The following is a 22,621-nucleotide window of genomic DNA, read 5'->3' on the forward strand; positions in this document are numbered from 1 at the left end:
GTAAGTAGCCCCCAGAAATTGAAATGTCCATTTTCTCTCTGTAACTTTCAATAGTTATGATCTAATTTCTGGAAGCCTCTCTACTTAGATAGGATTAGGAAAGATGATTACTCCTTTTTCCCCTACAGTAATTTGCTCACTATTTTCTAGTAATAGTTCTGAGTGTATTGCATGTATGTTGGGATCTCAAAAATACTCAACAAAAAGTGTCTTTCTTCTCAGAATGAGCTATGAATCAATTGAAAAATAAGACACAAAAGCAGGAAAGTGAACATTAAAATTAAACCTTTATTTTATGACAGACCTAGGTTGGATGATATAGCTCAAATGTGAAAGCAAAATGGGTCCTCCTAACGCCTAGCACAGAACCCTAAAACCAGGCATGTGTACTAACCTGATCAAGGAGCTCAGAACTGGACTGTAAACATACCCTTCCCTGGAGCAGCAGAAGAGGATGTGTTCTCTGAGAGCGCATTTACCTTTCCAGGAGGAACAAGGTGGGAACTGGGCTCAGTATCCTGAGTCCAGTAATGTGATAGCGAAGGGCCAGGAGTGAGGCAACAACTGAGTGTCTTCTTCGAAGGAATCCTCAGAGGAGGAAAGAAGCATTCTGCTTAATGATGAAGTAATTCCTTTGTGCCAAATAATGACAAGAAAAACTAAAACATTAATATACAGTATAGTAAATGGTGGTATAGGAGTTTGCACAAGATATCATGTTAGTGCAGCACATCTATTCTAAACTGGGAGTTAAAATAACAAGGATATAATCACACATATTTAACTATAAGATAACATCGAATTACCTAAATATTAAATATTTATGCCAGGCCTGTTTTGGGAATTCCCTGGTAGGACAGCTGGTAAAAAAAAATCTGCCTGCAATGCAGGAGACCCCAGTTCCATCCCTGGGTGGGGAAGATCTACTGGAGAAAGGATAGGCTACCCACTCCAGTATTCTTGGGCTTCCCTGGTGGCTCAGCTGGTAAAGAATATGTCCACAATGTAGGGATCTGGGTTTGAAGATCCCCTGGAGGAAGGAACGGCTACCCACTCCAGTATTCTGGCCAGGAGAATTCCATGGACTGTGTAGTCCAAGGGGTCACAAAGAGTTGGACATGACTGAGCGACTTTCACTTTTTAGGGCTTCCCAGCTGGTGCTGGTGGTGAAGAATCCATCTCTCAGTACAGGAGACCCAGGAGATGAGCTTGATCCCTGGGTCAGGAAGATCCCCTGGAGGAGGACATGGCAACCTACTCTAGTATTCTTGCCTGGAAAATCTCCTGGACAAAGGAGCCTGGAGGGCTATAGTCCATGGGGTCACAAAGAGTCAGACACAGCTGAGCAACTGAGCACACACAGGCCTGTTTTGTAGATGGAATAAAGTAAAGCTCAAGACAGGATAACTTTCCCAAATCTCAAACATGTATATAGTATGTGGTAGAATTAAGACTCAAATTTGGATCAGTGATTCCCAAACCAATGCATTAAGACTTTCTGAAATGGTGCTTCTACTGAATTCTAAAGGACAAGCTGGAGTAGTTAACTATGTTGGGAAGGTGAGAAAAGAAACTACAATAAGATAAGTGTCTCTTTTAGCTTTGCTATGTAACAAACCACCTTAAATCTTACTGGTTTAAAACAGGGGTCAGAAAACTAATGTGACGAACTTTTACTGGAGCTATAAATTAAGTTTAAGTGAAGTTTAATTGATACACAGCTGTATTCACTCAATTGTCTGTTGTCTATGACTGCTCTCTTGCTATAACTTTAGAGCTGAATAATTGAGAAAGGGAGAAAATGATTTACAAAATAAAAAAAAAAAAATCCTATACGACTCTTTACAGAAAAAGTTTCTGAACCCCTTGTTTAAAACAACACATCTCTATTACTTCTCATAGTTCGCTGGGTTGACTGGGTGATTTTCTGGTCTGATTCAGTTCATCTAGGGCCACATGGATAATAATAATCTTGTGCAAAGGGTTCAGTAGTGGACAGAATGGTTGACCACGGACAGACTTCAGCTGGGTAAGCTAGTCTGTACTCTGTGGGGTTGTGCAGTCTCATCCTCTAGTAGACATGTCTATTTTTTTCCACCCACCAATGTGAGGGCTCCAAAGGCTAGGAAGAGAGAGTAAGGCCCAATGTACAAGAACATTGCAAGCCTTCCCTCACAGCCCACTTACTAATGACCATTTACTGAAGCAAGGCACAGAGTTATAAATATTTGCCTCCATTTATCCTGTTCTGTGGGCTTCCCAGATGGTGCAGTGGTAAAGAATCCACCTGCAAATCCAGGAGACACAAGAGATGCAGGTTCAATCCTTGAGTTGGGAAGATCCCTGGAGTAGAAAATGACAGCAACCCACTCCAATATTCTTGCCTGGAAAACTTCTTGGGCAGAGGAGGCTGATGGGCTACAGTCTGAATAGTCAGAAAGATTTGGACATGGCTGAGCAGACACACAGGTAACTCACACTTTTTCTGTATTAAAGTGTTCAGAAATAGTTTTAACTACTTGATAGACGTTACTTCAAACTCATAGTGTGTAGGGGACATGCCTAAATGGATGGGATGAATGTATGGCCCTTTTTGCAACTGACCATAATGGGATTTTGGGAAATGCATGAAGTATTCATAAATGGAGTTTGCTGTGACTGAGATGTGTGTTTGATGGCACAAAAATGTTAGATGATATGTATAAAAACCTTGAGAAGATTTCTGAAGTAAGGTATGTATGAAGACGAGGAAGAAATGAAATACTTCCTTATAGAATAAGAAACTGATAAATTGCTTTACATTTACCTACTAGCATTTACAAAGTGGTGTTCCAAGAAGTATTATCAATTTCACAGGGTGATTCATGAGAAAGTAGTCTTTCAGTGGAGCTGAGGAGCTTCACAACATTCCTGTGGTCACATTAGAGTCCAAGAGAGGCTGTGCAGAAATGAGCATTGGTACTGAACTGGCTTTAGGGGTAGTTGTACGTATGTTTTACAGGTGGCAAGGAGCAGGAATAAACTATGTTTGGTACATAGTCGGAAGACACAGAAGAAGACTGAATTCTCTGAAAATGAGCCCTCAGCCTGCATGGAAACAGCATGGCATTTCAGAGGTCAGGATTCCTTTTGTGATCTGAGGGCAGTTCTGTGACTCAGAGCAGAGACTTTACTAACTGGTGCCTTAGAAGGAAGAGAGATCATTTCCTTCTCAGGAAAATGCATTACATCCCTAACTTAACATGTCCTTCTCTGATTTTTTTCTATTCATGTGTTTTTCCTATTCAGCTTTTGATATTTCTTTCTCTCTTTCTCCCTTTGTCGTCTTCTTACCCATGTTTTCTGTTCCCTTGTAAATCTTATTGCTGTATTCTTAAAGACTCTCCATTAAAAAAAAATCTTTTTTTTTTTGTACTTTTTGAAAGTCTCACATCAGGCCCTATAGAACGGTTGTAATTTAGTCAGCCAGAGCGCAGTTTAAGATACCTCTTTTTGTCAGAGTTCTCATGCTAAATCAATTCATAGTTGTGAATGTGCCTCTAGATTGCTGCCTTTAGGTCAGATGATGTAATCTCACAGTAAAAACACAAAATGAAACAACAAAAAACTTATCTCTTTGGAAGGAGTGGCCCAGAAAGGTATTGCTTTATAAATCGAAAATTTCCAACAGACACATGTCATTTAAATATAGCTTTGGGCTTCCCAGGTGGAAGGGTGGGTTAAAGAATCTGCCTGCAGTGTGGGAGGCATGGGTTCAGTCCCTGGGTTGGGAAGATCCCCTTGGGGAGCGTATGGTTATCTACTCCATTATTCCTGCCTGGAGAACCCCATGGACAGAGGAGCTTAACAGGCTACAGTCCTTACGGTCTCAAAGAATGGGACACAACTGAAGTGACCGAGGACACAAACACAGCTTTAATGTGCTAAGATGGACACCCTCAGGAAGGTACCCAGGCAGGGCCTGGAATAATTAGATCCCTTGACTGGTTACTTCTGACCCATTAACTGTTTCTCAGTTTGCCCTAGTGAGTTTATAAATATTATGTGTGTGCCATATCATGAAAAAGAATTGAAGACACTGAGTGAACTGACTTTGCAGTTTTCGCTGCTTAGCCTGTTCAATTTGGTGTCTGATAGCTGTAAATCTTTCAAATTCAGGCTTTTTGGTGGGTAATTATCACATTATTTTCTTCCGACATTTTGTAATAGTTTTAATATTTAGCATTTTCTTCAAAGCTATTGTGTGTGTGTGTGTTCCTTAAGTGTCTCACTTATTCATATATTTTACTGCTGTATTTCAGCCAAAGTATGTGCTTTTTCCTCAAGGAAAATGAAAACATTGAGAAAACCAGAGCATTTCTTCTACTTCCCTTTGTACCTCTTGTGGTGCTTAAAATGCCACAGTACGAAAATATCAGGACAAGGCTGAGTACAGCTGCAGATGTGTTTGGGTGGGGATGAAGGCTTGTGGCAAAGATCTCCCTGGGGGCTGGCAGGAAGCTCACCTGTGAGGGGCACAGGTGAGGAGGGAGGCAAGACTGCTGCCTGTGGGAGGCGTTGCCTTTTGAATAGAATTAGAAGTTTGAAAATAGGATGGCAGACTACAAATTTTACAGACAATGTGGGAGTTTCAGTAAAGAAAACAGCATAAAATTGCTTTACTAATTTTACTAATTGTACTTTGCCAACAATTGTGTACCTATGTTGAAAATGTATGAATATCAAAGCAAAAAAAGAAAAATTCTGCAAGTCTTCATTGTAGGACACAATGGCTATTCAAACCTTCTGAGACTTCTTGGATTTCAGTTTAACAAGGTGATATTCAAAGAGTTAAGTTCTTCATACAGAAAATCCCTTCACAAGGCTAGGTCTTAGCTTGATTTCCAGTTCATTATGGAATGGCTCCTTATTTAGAGGTTACATGGTGATATGGGAGGTGTTGCATCTAATCATGATCAAATAATCATCAGCTCATTCACTGTCAATAATTTCATTTTTCTGCCATTATCAATCAAGTTTCTCTGGGGTCTGCTCATACTTTAATAATTCATATTTTACAGTTGTTACTTTATGGCTATGAAATAAAATCCCCAGATTCTAGGACCATGGATCTCAAAGTTTCAAGTGGGGTATACAAAATTGCTCACATTTGTTGTTAGGTCTACATTATTTTGCTTAAAAAAAAAAATCACACATGCAAACATTTTTATAAATTGGAGTATAGTTGATTTACAATATTGTATTAGTTTCAGGTGTGCAACATAGTAATTTTCTATTTTTATAGATTATGCTCCATATGAAGTTATTATAAAATGTGGACTATATTCCTGGGCTGAAAAATATGCCCATGTAACTTATTTATTTTTTACTTTTATCCCTTCACCTATTAATATTTTGCTCCTCCCCCTAGATCTGTCCTCTCAGTTAACCACTAGTTTGTTTTTTTGGTCTGTGAGTATGTTTTTGTTATACTTGTTTATCTGCTTTAATTTTTAGATTCCAACTATAAATGAAAACATACACTATTTGTCTTTCTCTGTCTGACATTTTACTAAGCATTATACCTTATAGATTCATACATATTGTCTCAAATGGAAAAAAAACTTTTGTTCTTTTTTATGGCTAGTAATACTGCACACAACTTTTAAATAATGAAGAAGACAAAAATGTATTTACTCCCAGGAGCTTCACTTAAGTTAGATGGATACAGATACTGGGTAGAAAAAATAGTTGGTGACGAAGAGAAGAAAAGATTATTGTGGGAGATGTCAGAATCTGAATTCTTAATTTGTTTCCTACTTTGTTCCCACTTTTTATCTTGGCCCAGAAGCCCAGTCAAATCCCAGGGCAGAAGTACTCGCTTCTCCATGCTCCCAAATGACACGACTGGCGTTAAGATAGTTAACATTTCCTGATAGAGATTCTTCACTGGGCCCAGAGATGGTTTCCAAAATAGTAGAGAGAACCTTAGACTGTATTCAACCTTTTGTTTGTGGGAGCAGTTATACAGTTTCACCGAGAAAGAGTCTATAGATCACACTAGAGTCTCTGGACTAAGTGTATTAAAAGTGCTATCCAATTCAAAATATAATGTGAACCACAAATGAAAGCCACACATGCATTTTTATATTTTCTAGTAGCCACACTATAGAAGTGAAAAACATGATAAAATTATCTCCAATAATGATTTTATTTAGCTCAAATATGCCCCAAATATAATTTCAATATGTGATTAATGTAAATTATTATCAAATTTTTTCATTAAAGGCTTCAAAACCTGGTAATGTGTTTTACACTTGTGGCACATTCTTTTGTGACAAGTCAAATAAGCATGCTGTAAGTGTAAAATATATACTATTTATTAGCTATTGTAAGTGTAAAATATATACCAGTTTTTATTAGCTATTATCAGGCTGATAACTAGCCATTGCCCGGCTGGATCTACCATATTGGATAGTGCCTCACTGTACCCCCTCTTTTGTGCTATCTTTCCATATGACACGGTTTCCTGGTTTACAACCCACCCACAGGCTTTCAGTTACTCCTGATACTATTCTCTCTCTCTCTCCCTGCTTTGCTCTTACTCCAAACCCGGAGAAGTCACAATTGCTTCAAAGTTGCTGCTCCAGAAAATCACTCCATATGCAAAGACTTGATGCAGTACCTAACAGCCTGGATGCTCAATATTAAGCCATTGTAACAAAAATGTTACAATCTATTATTCTAAAGCTATTCTGAGTTTCCTTCAGACTTCACTGAAATTATTCCAGATTTTAAAAATTCATTTAAAAAATGCACTGGGATTTCTACCTCTGGCCACGTTGGAAGAATAGGAGACAGATCAATGCAATCACTTGAAACAACCAAAAATTAAATTGTTTGCAAGACATTGGGTAGGTAGCAAAAGAGAAAAGTAATTCCTTAAAGATAAGAAACAAATGAGTTCTGCAGTTTCTCCAGCTTAATGTCATGAGTTTTCAGAGAATAAGCATCCAGGTGGTACTCATTAACTCTTTGAGTCAAGTGGGTAGAGCCAAGAGTCCAGAAAGATAAAGATGGCCAGACTATCAGGAAGCAGAAGACAGCTGCACAAAGGACTCTGGAAATCTGCAGAGGGTTTTCAAGTATTCAGCTGAGTGACATCATGCATGTGAGGAAACACACGAGGCCTGAGAAGGACCCACATCAGACTCTGTTATTAGAGGGAGCAGTGTCTAGTCCTTAAACAGATCTGTGAACGGGCCTGTTTCCAACAGACTGAAAAATGTCATGATTCATGGAGCATTGAATAGAAAACACAGTTCTTGCCTCTGAATGAGGATATAAGGGAAAGGGAAAGGGAAGTAGCTCAGTCGTGTCCGACTCTTCGCGACCCCATGGACTGCAGCCCACCAGGCCCCTCCATCCATGGGATTTTCCAGGCAAGAGTACTGGAGTGGGGTGCCATTGCCTTCTCCAATGAAGATATAAACCTAGGCTAAATGTTGCATTACTACTGCCGCAGAAAGATTAAAAGCGATACTTATGAGGATCAAACCCCTTCCACTGTGACTTAAGTGAGTCCCCTCAAAATAGCTTGAATATTTATAAGAATTCAAAATATCTCTCCCCCTCAAAAGGCAAATTTCTTAAAGTCTGGTGCCTGATCAAAAATTACTCAGCAAGGTTTACTGAATTAATATACTAGTTCTAAATTTTTTTTTCCCCTGGATCTTTAGGATTTTCTACATATGTGAACATATCATCAGCAAATAGGAACAATTTTACTTCTTTAGCCTTCATTTAAATGTCTTTATTATTTTTTCTTGTTATATTGCTCTGACCAGGATTTCTAGTACTATGTTGAATAGAAGTGTTCATTTTTGTCCTGTTCTTGATCCTAGAAGAAAAGCATTTAGGTTTTCACCACTGCATACAGTGTTGTCTATGAGCTTTTCATAGATAAAGTGCTTTCCTTTTATTCCTAGCTTGTTGAGAGTTTTTACCATGAGTGCTTTTTGTCAAATTCTTTTTGTACATCTGTTGAGACAGTCATGCCATTTTAAGGCTTTATGCTAATTTTTTGCTTTGTATTATTAATGTGGTATGTTATACTAATTGATTTTCATATATTAACTATCCTTGCAGCCCAGGGGTAAATCCCACTTGGTCATGGATGTGACCTTGGTATGATCCTTTTAATGTTCTGTTGGATTCAGATTGCTAGTATTTCACTGAGGATTTTTGCATCAGTAGTCATTAGGGATATTGGCCTGTAGTTTTCTTATCTTGTGGTGTCTTGTCTGACTTTGATATCTGGAGAAATAGAGAAATATATACACATGAAAATTGGAGGAAAATGATTGTGATAAAAAATAATATTTTAATAAGGATCTTCTCAAATGGGATTCTTTGAGTGTGATTTTCAAGATGTAAATCAGTCTTTAAAGATATTCAGTGCAACTAAGGGATGCCAATTTCCCATGCATTATTTTATGATGGAATATTTAATTTGGAATAAATGACATATTGTAAGTATGTCATTTATTTCACCCTAATTAAAAATTGATATTTAGAGTAATTAAAACATACATGGAATGCATTCTTATATTTGTATAAACTCATTTATGTTTTATTAATTTTTATAAGAAATTCATAATACTAAGCATCATACTCATTTTTAAAGAATTTATTCATTCTTTCCTATTACTTTTACTAATTGTAAAGACTATAAAGTTCTTAATTTTGATCCTAATACAGAGCACTGAAACCTGTGACAAATCACTTCATCAAAACAAGCCTGTTTCCTTTTCAGTACATACGAGAGACAATGCTATCATCTCTAAGATTCCTTCTAGGGCTTAGACTCATTTGATAATATATGAAGACATGGCTTCACTTTAAAGTGCTCTAGGGCTTCCCTGGAAGCTCAGTGGTTTCCCCAAAGCAGAATGCATGGGTTCAATCCCTGATCCAGAAATATCCCCAAATAGTAAAGTGCTCCAGAAACTTTCTGATTTGGAATCTACAATAAAATTAAAACCCACCACAAACTACAACAGAATCATTCACCAGGATTCATAGGTGACCAGACCATCAGAGATGGGGCAATTCTTGTCTCATAGCTTTTTTTTTTTTTTTTTTAATATGCTCATCAATGAGTATTATTTTGTAGGTGATGGATGAAATAACTTTTTCACATTGTTCAAAGTAGGTTCCAATAATTCTGTACAGTATTACAAAATAAAGCACCATTTTTTCATTAAAACATTAAAACCGTACTCAGTAAGGAAACAAACAAAAAAGAAAACAGAACCCACAATGAGAGCAATCGATCAGTCAACACCACTCCAGAAGTAACTTAGATGTTAGAATTAGAAGATGAGGGTATTAAAATAGTTATAATTGTATTAAGTACTGTGAGAAAGTTAACCAAAGACATAGGTATGAAAACACATTTGAGGGATAAAGACTAAAATTGTGAACTGCAAACTATACTAATAGAAATAATGGTAAGAATTAACATCATAGAAATGAACTATTAGGAAGTTAAAAGACATAACAACAGAAATAACCCAAAATGAAATATCAAAAAAAAAAAAATAATTAGAAAACAGAATTAAAGAAAGGAGCATCAGTGAGAGGGAAGACAAGTGCACTTCAGTGGCCTAATACATGTGAAGTTGGAGTCCCAGAAGGGAAGGCTAGAGATGAGATGGGGGACAATAAGCTATTTTTAAAAAAATAGATATTTTTTTCTAAATTCAATGAAAACTATAAGCCAACAGATCTAAGGAACTCAGTGAAATCTCATCAAAAGAAGTATACCAAAATGTCATTCAGGCATATTGTAATCAGAATGTTCAAAAAAACAAAGAGAAAATCTTAAAAGCAGCCATAGAAAAATGTTACATACATGATCATAAAATGTAACTTAAAAATCTGAGAGAAGGAAAATCTAGTGCAGATATCCTATTTATTATTTATTTTACTCATTTCACTGTTATTTCTAATCTTCCAAGTTTCCTTCTTTTGCTATATTCTTTCTGTTTAGAAAACTTCCTTTAGTCATTCTGATGGTAGATATGTTGTAACATAATCTCTTATTTCTTTTCATCTGTAAATGTCTTGATTTCTACAGAAGAATTTCTTTTTTTGGAGATAAATTTGGATTAACAGCACTTGAAAAATGTGTGGTGTCATAGGTTTAACTTGTTATTCTTTCATACCTTCTTAGAAGTTTAGGTCACTGGTTTTATACTTTTCTTCTTTACTAATATAGGCATTTGGAACTACAAATGTCTCTCAAACACTGTCATAGCTGCCAACTCTAAAGTTTAATATGTTCTGTTTCCTTGAATTCATAATGAAAAATAGTTCTTATTTACTCTGTGATTTCTTCTTTGATCTGTATATTTTATAGGGTTTAATTTCCACATGCCTGGGATTTTCTAAATATCTTAAGAGTTTCTAACTATTGATCTAACACCACTGTGGTCAGAAAACATATTGCATGTTATCTTTATCCTTTGCACATTTTTGAGATATTTTATTACCTAGTACATGGTCTACTTGGGGTTCTAAAGTATAATGGAAAAGAATGTGTATCATCTAATTTCTCTGAATTACAGGACTCTAGTGTCATTGCTTTATATTGTTTGAGATCTGAAATATTTCCAGAACATTCCCTTTCTTGCCCCTAGTCTTCAACTGGTTTCCGCCTGAAACTTGTGTATGGTTTTACGTGTCTCGGAGGGAAGCTCTTTCAGTTCTTGCTTTGGTCTCAGTCTTCAGTGTGCGTCTTCCATGCACTCAGTAAAGCACCTGTAAAGAAAAAAAAAATGTTTTTCTGTGTAAAAGAATTGGTAGGTGAGCATGGATTTATTTTGTGGTTTGAGCTCATTCAGTTCAGTTCAGCGGAGAAGGCAATGACACCCCACTCCAGTACTCTTGCCTGGAAAATCCCATGGACGGAGGAGCCTGGTAGGCTGCAGTCCATGGGGTCGCTAAGAGTCGGTCACTACTGAGCGACTTCACTTTCCCTTTTCACTTTTATGCATTGGAGAAGGAAATGGCAACCCACTCCAGTATTCTTGCCTGGAGAATCCCAGGGACAGAGGAGCCTAGTGGGCTGCCGTCTATGGGGTTGCACAGAGTCAGACACGACTGAAGCAACTCAGCAGCAGCAGTAACAGCAGTTGAGTTCAGTTGCTCAGTTGTGTCTGACTCTTTGCGATCCCGTGAACTGCAGCTCGCCATGTCTCCCTGTCCATTACCTACTCTAGGAGTTTACTCAAACTCATGTCCATTGAGTTGGTGATATCATCAAGCCATCGCATCCTCTTTCTGCCTTCAATCTTTCTCAGCATCAGGTCTTTTCCAAGGAGTCAGTTCTTTGCATTAGGTGGCCAAAGTATTGGAGTTTCAGCTTCAGCATCAGTCCTTCCAATTAATATTCAGGATTGATTTCCTTGGTGTTCTACAATTTCATTTCTCATTCCACTTGTTCTCTTGATTAGTGTTGGAGAGATATTCTCTTCAAAGTTTCTAGATTTTATTCGTAAGTGAAAGTTCTCTACTTGAATATCATTTACAATTTCATTTCAATTTATAATTTCTAAGAAGCTATCTGTCTTTCAGACATAGTCAATTGCTCCTTACTCTATCTCTATGGTAACATTTGGAAATGTGATTTAATGATTTAGTCACATGTTTGTCTCCTTCACTTAACTGTTACACTCATTCAGGTTAGGTTTTGTTTTTATTTTTTTAACCATAGTGTCTAACACAGTGTATGGAGCATCTATAAAATTTTAAAATTTTTATTGGCCAAATTGGTATTGAGAAAATAGCAGTGTCACTGCCAGTGTCCTAGAAAACTGTGGTACTTTGATTGAACTTGGAAAATACTGACATTCAATAATTTTGCCTATGTATGAGAGAAATAATTAACTACTTTATGCTAATATTGGACTATCAGGCAAAAGATTTCTTAATAGCTCAAGTTTTTTTAGGTATTACTTTAAAAAAAGTATCATTATGAGATTTTGAAACACTGATACAAGATTTTTAGTGACTTTCTATGTTCATAAAGTTGGCTAACTCCCAACTCTTCATTCATGAATTGAAGATAATAAAATGTGCTGTTGCTAGTATTTATAAGCCATTTCAGAAACTAGAAAATTAAAGGAGCTTGATGACAAAGAAAAGGTTATAAACGTTTTTAAAATACATTTTCGCTCTTTTCCATGCACATTATTTTGGTTTCATTTTCTTGTTTGTGAAATATCAGATGTTTTTCTCTTTCCTCCTAGGGATGGCCTTTTCACAGTATGGTGGTCAAAGACTAAGCCATTTTGAATGAACTTTTCCTGAGGGGTTCATATATTGATGGCTGTTCAGTATGGCCATCAAACCCTATGTTAACTTACTATATGAGTTCCTAATCAAATGTAGTTCTTGGTGGAAGCCATTTATCACCAACCAATTTTTCTTGTTTCCCAACTGTAGAGATACTAATCCTATCTATGAGTGGAAAACATTTACCAACTAATTTTAGTCTAATCTTTTATCCCAGTTTTAGTTATTATAAATCTTCTCGATTTGTCTGATCAACTCTCAGCTACATTCTTATGTTCCAGGAAATCTATTTCTGCCCTACTCCTTAATTTTCATTATACTGTTTTATTCTGAGTAGTAATTCTTTCAAAATGAATACTAATTTTGACACGGTGCCTCATGAACAAAATCTTGCTTTTGAACCATAACTGCAAGTTTTTGGATTCAACATGCCTTGCAAGATGTCTGAGACTTCCAAATTGGAGAAATTTATTTATTTAATGATTCAGAAAGAACATTTAAAAGTGAGTCGCTAGGCAGAAGACAAGATATTTCTCTTAGTTTTTTCAACTATTATGTATTTGTGGAGAGGTTTTCCTTTGAGTTAAACAAATTAAACAAAACAAAACACAATAACAAAATGTAACTTTATGAGGGTAATTGAAAATGTATAAACATTTTGATGGCTTAGAAAACTATGTCTGTGAGATGGGCTTATACATACAATATCATTTGCTAACTTTCATAGAGGGGCATGTTAACTTTTCTACTTCATAGTCTGGTTCTCAGATACTATGAACTACTTTGATCCTTATTGAAAGACATTTATTTCAAACGTATTAAAATTCTCTAACTCCCTAAAAATTCATAAGCTGTGTACATTTTCTCCAAGAGAAATACTAGCAGAAACACAAATGGAATGTACTTTTTGCAAAATATCTTTAAAATGAAGCCAAGTTTGCCAGGTCTCCTTTGCAGTCATTCCTAGTTTCCAAGTATAGAATTTAGAAAACACATATTTAAAAATGGCACATAACATTTGAATAGTGATTTAAAGTTTACAGATTGCCTTTCTTAATTTGTTAACCATTGAGCTTTTATGCCATGAATGAGAAAATAATTAGAAATTTTAAATTACTTTAAGGAACAATTAAGTCAATAGCAACAATCTTAATTTACAATGGATGTAATAGAGATCTCATCTAAAAAGGTTAAATGAAATAGTAACCATATTAAAAAAAATGATCAAAACATATTACTTATAATATTGGTAATTTCCCATTGACACCCAAAGAGAATCATGTACCAAGAGGAACCTTTACTTTTACAATGAATGAGATTGTTCAAGCTTAAAAAAATCCTTCAATAGAAACTCATTGCATAATATTAGTAATCAGATCAGATCAGTCGCTCAGCCGTATCCGACTCTTTGCGACCCCATGAATCGCAGCATACCAGGCCTCCCTGTCCATCACCAACTTCCGGAGTTCACTGAGACTCACATCCATCGAGTCAGCAATGCCATCCAGCCATCTCCTCCTCTGTCATACCCTTCTCCTCCTGCCCTCAATCCCTCCCAGCATCAGAGTCTTTTCAAAAATAATGAAATAATAAGAAATATGACAAATATATAAAGGAAATGAAATATCTGAAACAAGATTGGATAAAAGATAAAATGTAATTAAAATGGATAGTGTATGTTTTTAAATATATATTTCATTGGAGATACAGTTGAATCCAGTCTAGATCTTCAGACAAACTTTAGAGACCATTAATACAGCAATGCCAATATTTGTATTCTTAGAGCAAGCAGAAGATAACTATATTTTTCCCATGGCAATTTAGGCTGCTAGAAGTAAGGAATCCAATACATTGCATATTTTAATGGATATTCAGTTGTACTTTCAATATTGTAATGATTTATAATATTAACTCCAATATTGAGGTTTAGATATTTGTTGCCTTTAATAGATTTTTGGTGCTGCAAAGATAAGCTCAGAATCAGGTTTTTTTTTTTTTTTTTTTTTTTAGTAAAAATCTAAGTTTTAATTTGGACCCAGATAATACGGTATAATGGTTTCTTCCCAGATAATATAGTACAAGGGCTTAGGCAGTAAAGAATCCACCTGCAATGCAGGGGATTTAGGTTCAATCCCTAGATCAGAAAGACCCCCTGGAGAAAGGAGTGGCAACCTGCTTCAGTATTCTTGCCAGGAAAATTCCATGGATAGAGGAGGCTAGTGAGCTATAATCCATGGGGTTGCAAAGAGTCCTGTGCAACTGAGCACACACACACACAGCTTAATTAATCTTCTATTCTTTTCTTAAAGGGTGAAAACACACAATTTTCCAAGTTTATATTGCTTCTTCACATAATCATAATATGATCATACTTGCATCTCAGTTTGAATTGGTAGTAGAATTCCTTTGATTTGAAAACTTTATTAATAATATAGGGCATTAAACATTCAAGTTGTGACAGGGCCCACCTACTGGTTTATCTTGAGATCAAAATAGATTTTGCTTGAAATTCTCCACACAATCACTTTTGTTTATATATTTTACACTCTCTCATTCTTGATCCTGCCTTTCTCTCTCTTTATCTCTCTCCCCAACCAAGACAAGAAGATATTACATGAGTTCTCTTATTTGTATGTTTCTTATACTGAAGCCTATGAAGCCTAAATAAAACTTATCTATTACTTTTCCTTTCCTAGGAATGCAGTCCTAATTTTACTTCATTTCACTGAGATCCACGTGGTTGATTTTCTCCATCCTTTTTAATCACTTCAGGCCTAAAAATACTATTCTGTAAATTAAGAGATTTCAAGCACTGGAAGAGAGTGGTAAGAACAGGATTAAAAAAATCCTGTATTGAGATCACTATGCAGGGCATCTAGTATTGCTCTCAACGCACAGTCAGCATCCAATAATGTGAGTTTCCTTCCTTTCCTTACCTTTAAAGAAAGCATTTTGGAAAGTGACAGTGGAATGCATTTGTATTCACAGAGTCATATCTCCTCAATTTCCTGCATTAGTAAGGATTTGTTCAATAGCAATTAGCCTTAGAAATAGGTCAGGCAATAGAAATATGGTTGATGAGCTGCTGTGGTTAAGTCACAATATGTGGTGCTGAACTTTATGTAATTGAAGAGAGTGAAACTCAGATATTGCCATGTAAAGATGAGGGCAAGATGAATTTCTGGACAAAGGAAGCCAGAGAAGAAAGAGGACTGAGCAAAACAGAGGAGCCTCCCTGTCATCAGCCAGGGAACCATATTATCAATCTAAAATGAAACACAATGTTCAAGGGAACCAAATTAAGGACAAAGGTTTACAATTGCAGGATTTATAAGTGTGGGGGGCAAGTGTTTCTCAAAAATGGGTATTTTAAGTATAGATAGAAGATGAATCCCAGTGAATACCAGAGATTCTAAGTGTGAGACGATTTAGTAGGGTGAGGGGGGGATCTGGCATTGAACCAGTCTTGTTTCAACTGGAAACTAGTTTGGAAACCAGAAATCAGGGGCATAGGTAAAACCTTATTACGGGAGAATTGTTCCTCACAGCTAAGGAACCTAAATCTCAGTGATGGAGGAGGGGTGGTGGTGGTGGTGGTGGTGGTCATATTTGGCACACCAGTCATTTCAGACTCTCTTTCACTTTAGACTCCTTATACTATTGATACTACAAAAATTACACTAATTGCACCACCAAGTTGAGACTTATTAATTCAGTGACTTGGCAAGAATGAGTCTACTGGTAGCTCGTGAAAGAAGGACCGGATTGGGAGCAGCATCAAGATTGCTGGCTAAGAGATTCATAACCCCCTGGAGCAGTGCACTCATCACATGCACTCAAACTTTAATGCACATCAACAAGCAACAGAGTTCTTAAAAACAGAAACTTCTGCACTCCAGCCCTAGAACATCTCATTCAGTGGTTTTGGGGAATGACCTGAGAATCCACTGCATGTTTCACAAATTCTCAAATAGTGCTAACAGATTCAGCAACTAAAAACACAGTTAAAATTAAAATTTTTATGTTTCATGCAATATTTAGGACTCATTTGTACTAAAATATTGCTATCTATCTGAATACAATTTTAATTACTTATTGTGCATTTTATCTGCAATCCTATTCCCATACCATATTGTTGCCACTGCTCTTGGGCTTACAGTTTGAGAACCACTATTGTAGTGAATCGGCGCTTGTAGATTCTAGAACCCATCACAGATTTATTCTTGTAAGATATTTTAGAATAACACACACACACACATATAACAAGATATTAATGGGTAAGTTTTTGTTGAGGTATCCGTGGACAGTAAGTATTACATTTCAAAAGAGCACTGGAACATATGATGTCATTACAAAGAAAATTCTTGAAGCATAGGTCTTTATTATTTATTGCTCTGTAATAATCACATATAAAGAAAGCTGAGCACTGAAAAATTGATGCTTTTGAATTATGGTGTTGGAGAAGACTCTTGAGAATCCCTTGGACTGCAAGGAGACCCAACCAGTCCATCCTAAAGGAAATCAGTCCTGAATATGCATTGAAAGGACTGATGCTGAAGCTGAAACTCAAATATTTTGGCCACCTGATGTGAAGAACTGACTCGTTTGAAAAGACCCTGATGTTGGAAAAGATTGAAGGCAGGAGAAGGGGACGATGGAGGATGAGATGATTGGATGGTATTATCGACTCAGTGGACATGAGTTTGAGTAAACTCTGGGAGTTGGTGATGGACAGGGAGGCCTGTTGTGCTGCTGTCCATGGGGTCACAAAGAGTCAGATATAGATATGACTGAGTGACTGAACTGAACTGAACTGAATAATCACAAGGACTGTAAAAAAAGACAGTATTGAAAATCTGGTGACGATTTTTAAAAAAGTTTTCTTTGGCAACAGCTTTTTATGAATCCAACTAAGAGGGAAAGATAAAGCATTATATCTCTAATCTAACGGTATGATAAGACTTTTAAGATAAAGGATTCAAGGGTGTAATGGGGTAGAAATACGGGGTATGCCCAAGTGTAGTTGGCTTATTATGTGCATAATACAAGTAATAAATTTAAGCTGTGAACTTGAAGTGATGATAGTGTGTTTTATTTATAAAATAAATGAACCAGACAAGTCATGGGACTGCCAAAATATTTATTTGGAATCAATGAAAGAAATAGTTATACTAAATTAATAAATTTAAATGAGTAGAAGATAAAAATAAAGTTGATTTTGGTGTGAAATCTCAAGCATTACTATTGTATAATGCAATACATATAGGCTTCCATGGTGGCTCAGTAGTAAAGAATCCACCTGTCAATGCAGGAGACGTGGGTTCGATCCCTGAGTTGGGAAAATCCCCTGCAGAAGGAAACGGCAACCCATTCCAGTATTCTATCCTGGAAAATCCCATGAATGGAGGAGCCTGGTGGGCTTCAGTTCATTTGCTTACAAAAGAGTTGGACAAGACTTAGCAATTAAGCAAAAACAACAATATATATACGCATGTATATATATATGCCTACTCAACTTACATTTCCAACAGAACTGATCTTATTTATTCTATAATGTGGAACCAGAACATTGTCAAATAACTATTTTCTGTTGGCATTAAGAAATCTTGAGCTGACTTAGCCTTTCTCAGCACTGTTAATGTTGACCTTCATCTCCTGTCTGAGGCAGTGTTTGTTGGGTTTCTCCTCTGTAGAGTTCCTTTTTTTCCTCTCCTTCCATGCTGTGTGTTCCTGTCTTAGCCAGTTAATTTTTATGTAGGTTTTCTGGTGAATACAGATGAAGGTCTGTGGTGACTAGTGCTTCTTTTATAAACCCAATTGTACATGAAAGAGATTGAGCCTGACATAGGTATTAAAAGATTCATTAACTTAAATCCATCATGGCTTCAAAAATTCCTTTTAAAATCCTTGCATTCCAAGGGTGGGATTTTCCAAGGTGAGGAGCCTTTCTTTGTAGTGTGACAGAAGCATTCTCATATTCTGTGAAAATGTGCTCTAGACTATATCCTATGATCCAGTCCCCATCATTCAGACTGAGGACTTTAATAGTGGCTTTGCTTACATAGTAGAGTTTTTCTGTATTCTGTATTTTCTCTTAGCATCCTATATTGCTAAGAGTTTTTCTGTATTTAAAAGTAAAATTGATCTTCTGATAATAATTGCTACCCTAGGGAGTGTTTAATAATTAGCATTGCTTTTAGCAATGTATGGCTCTGGCCCACTGTTCAAGTGTTTCCAATTCTTACCTCTAAATATTTAAAACAGTATCCTGAATCAACATTTTTTTTCAATTTTATTTTATTTTTAAACTTTACATGATTGTATTAGTTTTAAAGCATACTAGCCACTGTTATTGTTAACAAGGCTAAGTTATTGTCAACTTTAGGATACTTCATATTACCAAAAATGCTCCGTCACATTTCTTGAGTTACCAATAACAGTTTATTTTTGAAACCTTTCTAATTTTTTTCCTATGCCGTCTCACTCTGAAAACAGGAAGAAAATTTATATATTATTAGAGTTGTCAATAGGAGTCAGGGACAAAATACCAGCTAGCAATGAAGGGGAAACAGCAAAGTTTGTTAGAAATGGATGAGTATTTAAAGCCTGAGCTCAAATCCAAAAGATAGAAGCCCACAAAATTAAAGCAGATCAATTTCTGAGTGGACTGAACTGCATCCCAGAATGTCAATTGTCTAGGAATTTATTACAGTGATTTTTACACTGGTAGCACTGGTGTCAGATAATCTTATGAGTTTCAGGATTAGAATGCCTAGGTTTTTTATAAAGGTAATTTAACCTTGAGAAGTCATTCTGTGGATTGTCCACAAAGCAAGTGCTTATTGAGTTTGTCTGCCAATTTTCTCCCTAGGTTTAGCAATTTTGGGTTTAGGAGTTATCTTCAGAGTAGAAGAAAAAGCCATTTACCAATATTAGAGTTAGCCTCATTGCCTAAGGTCAGAATGTTTTATAATCATCCCTAATTAAGAGTGAGAAAAATGCTGAAATAGATAAAGCAGAATTTAAAGACGCTAAATAGATTTAAAGATGCTTATTTCTTTCTCACACTGCATTAAATCCTGTAGTTTCTTTTTTCCTTTTTTTTTTAAGGATAAAATGAAAATAGTAGAATAGGGGAACAAAATGTGGTATAAATCATGAATATAAAATGTGAGCCACAGTGAAACAAAATGGGAATGTTCACTAAACGGGTTTACCCACTTAATGGGTTTTTTAAATGGGTTTCTAATAAGTAACTCCTCAAAATTACAATATATTGCTCATCCATTATTAGTCACCTTATAGATGAAGATTTCCTGTCTGTAATTACACATTTGCACATTACTAAAGGCTGCAATAATTATCTACCCCCAAATACATACTTAATACTTTTCTGTACATCTATGTGTAATGTGTATAGGAGACAGAAAGAGAGAGAGAGCCACTTCTCCTGGTTATAAATGTTCTGAAAATGTATGTCTAATCTCTGAGTACTTCACTTGAAATAAATTATGATTCTAATTGTGGCCTTGATTATTTATCATAGATCCTTTAATTATCAAACACTGGATAGTACACTGATGTTAAATTAAAATAGCATTGATGATCCTAGAATTATCTTTTCTATATATAAAAAATTCAACATCCGTAAACACTCAACAGATGTTTATTGACCCTTCTTATACAGTAAGCACTGCTCTAGATGTGGGGGAGTAACATGGAGTATTCTAAAACAGTGTCTCTAGGAATATCCAATGATTGGGAGGTGACACTAAGCAAGAAATTATAAGCATACATTAATTGCAATTATAATAAATGTCCAGCACATATGGACAGATGAAGAAAGTATAAATAGGATAAAACAGAGTTTGCTGTGAGACCTGTGACAGAGGGGTTAAGTTTATTTAGATACTGAGGTATGTCAATAGGGAAATGATTCTTGAGGAAGTAACATTACACTGAGAAAGTAAAAATAAAAATAATTAGCCAGGAGAGAGAATGAATGGAATATGGTGGCAGTTGAGAGTCAGGCAGAAGACATAGTTCTCTGAAGCAAGAAGATACACATACTGTTCAAAACTAAAAGTGGCTATTTGGAAATTAAGAATATTAACTCAGAGGAATTGTCCTTAAAGTTTTCATCTAAAATCTTGGCAATCTCTACAACAGTAGAGGACGGAACAAGGCAAAGATAACATTTTTTTCCCCCAACTATGTAGTCTGTGCTCTGTAATGTGTGATGTGGTAATAGTTTTAGTCTTCAAAGACCTTAAAAAGTCATTAGATTCATTACTCAGTGGAGAAATTGGAGACAAAACATTTCTTCCCACTCTCTAGCTCTTCTCCTGCCGCCTCCCACCTTTAGTCTGTAATTCAGTATACCTATTTTCTGCTTTTTGTCTCATGAATTCAATATTCCTGACTCTCTAGATTGCTGAGTCAATATCTCCTTCCTTCCAGCTTGCAACTCACCTTTCCCTCAAAACAAAGAAAGGATGGTATGAGAAATCTCCTGGCTGCTTCCTTTTAACTGAAATGCTTTACAAACGGTTCATGCCATAGATTATGGAACAGCAGAACAAGCATTAAAATAGTTTTGTAAGTGAAGGCAGAGGACATTTCCAGAGCCCCTGTCTGAGGTTATTTGATTTGTTACAACCCAAAGGGATAGCTTCATATTAGATGATCTTAAGGATCAAGGATTTATCTCAGTCTTTTGATTTGTCCCATAGTCACTTTAATTCATTTAGGAGAAAAATTGCATAAATAAATATCACAGATCAAGCAATTTTCAATTGCTTGTGTATGATTTTAGCTTACCAGAGTGCTGGAGGATATGTTTTTTGGTTGTGAAAGAGAGGAATCTCCTTTATCTCAATAAGACTTGTCTACCAAAACCTAGACAGCATACTAAAAAGCAGAGATAGCACTTTGCTGATAAAAGTTCGTATAGTCAAAGCTATGGTTTTTCCAGTAGTCATGTACAAATTATGATAGTTGGACCATAAAGAAGACTGAGTGCCAAAGAATTGATGCTTTTGAATTGTGGTGCAAGAGAAGACTCTTGTGAGTCCCTTGGACAGCAAGGAGATCAAACCAGTCAACTCTAAAGGAAATCAACCCTGAATAGTCATTGGAAGGACTGATGCTGAAGCTGAAGCTCCAATTCTTTTGCCACCTGATGCTAAAAGCCAACTCAGTGGAAAAAACCCTGATACTGGGAAAGAGTGAAGGCAGAAGGAGAAGGGGATGACAGAGGATGAGATGGTTGGATGGCATCACTGACTCAACGGACATGAGTTTGAGCAAAGTCTTGGAGATAGTGATGGACAGGAAAGTCTGGCATGCTTCAGTCCATGGGGTTGCAAAGAGTTAGACATGACTGAGTGACTGAACAACAACCAAAACATAATGTTATTGATGTAAATGCTGTCTGCCCATTAAGTATTCCACTTGTCAATCAAAATGAGATCCACTAAGAATGACTAGATAATTATACTTTTCTGTGGGAAAAAATGTAAAAAAAATCATCTCACATTTTTCACTGTATAATTAGAAGTGATGGATATTCTATAGACTCCAAGATGAAATGAAGTTTTAATTGCTCAGTTGTGTTCGATTTTTTTGTGACCCCATGGACTGCAGCCAGCCAGGCTTCTCTGTCCATGGAATTTTCTAGGCAAAAATGCTGAAGCAAATTGCCATCCCCTTCTCTAGGGGATCTTCCTGACCCAGGGACTGAACCCGGGTCTTCTGCATTGTAGGCAGATTTTTTACCATTGGAGCCACCAGGGAAGCCCATGGTTTTTCTCTCTGAAATGTCACCTGCCGGGAGCCAGCATGGGAGTCCCCACCCACAACCAGGCCATGTGGGAGAGTTCTGGTGGGCAAGGTGAGCCAGAACTCGAGGGGTGCCCCTCTGGGCCTACCTGAGCGTCTACCCCAAAACCAAAATCTGTTTTACTATTTCATGACTTTCACCAACTCCTCTGACATTAACGGGGGGCTATCCCCGACCACCTTTCTCTGTAAGAAAATCAACTTAAAACTCTAGTTAATAATTCTCCTGGGCATAATAGGAGTGTTTCAATTCAAACCCCTCTGATGACTTTCTAGCTTGCCTGACAGGTTTGTTCAGATTCACAGCCTCCCAACCACGAGAGGCACAGGAAGCTTAAGATATTCTAACAATGCAGAGCTTCTCAGAGAGTTAAAATTGTTAAAATAGAACTAGTAAAGGATTTCTTTGTTGAGCTAATGCTTGCTGCCAAGTTTCCATATC

At 36.5% G+C, this 22,621-nt stretch overlaps 1 long non-coding RNA gene across 1 annotated transcript in view; it reads right to left on the reverse strand.

Annotated features, from left to right (window-relative positions):
- Positions 1-10,495: 10,495 nt before the first annotated feature.
- Positions 10,496-22,621, reverse strand: part of LOC147342625 (uncharacterized) — an 89,883-nt gene continuing 77,757 nt past the window's right edge. Inside the window, exon 3 of the long non-coding RNA XR_015158052.1 lies at positions 10,496-10,803. This is a non-coding gene — a long non-coding RNA (uncharacterized LOC147342625). The remainder of the gene's footprint in view (positions 10,804-22,621) is intronic.

This window comes from Bos grunniens, chromosome 29, assembly GCF_055505025.1.
Source record: "Bos grunniens cultivar Pamir isolate PY7600 chromosome 29, Bosgru_T2T1.0, whole genome shotgun sequence".
Classification (NCBI taxonomy): domain Eukaryota; kingdom Metazoa; phylum Chordata; class Mammalia; order Artiodactyla; family Bovidae; genus Bos; species Bos grunniens.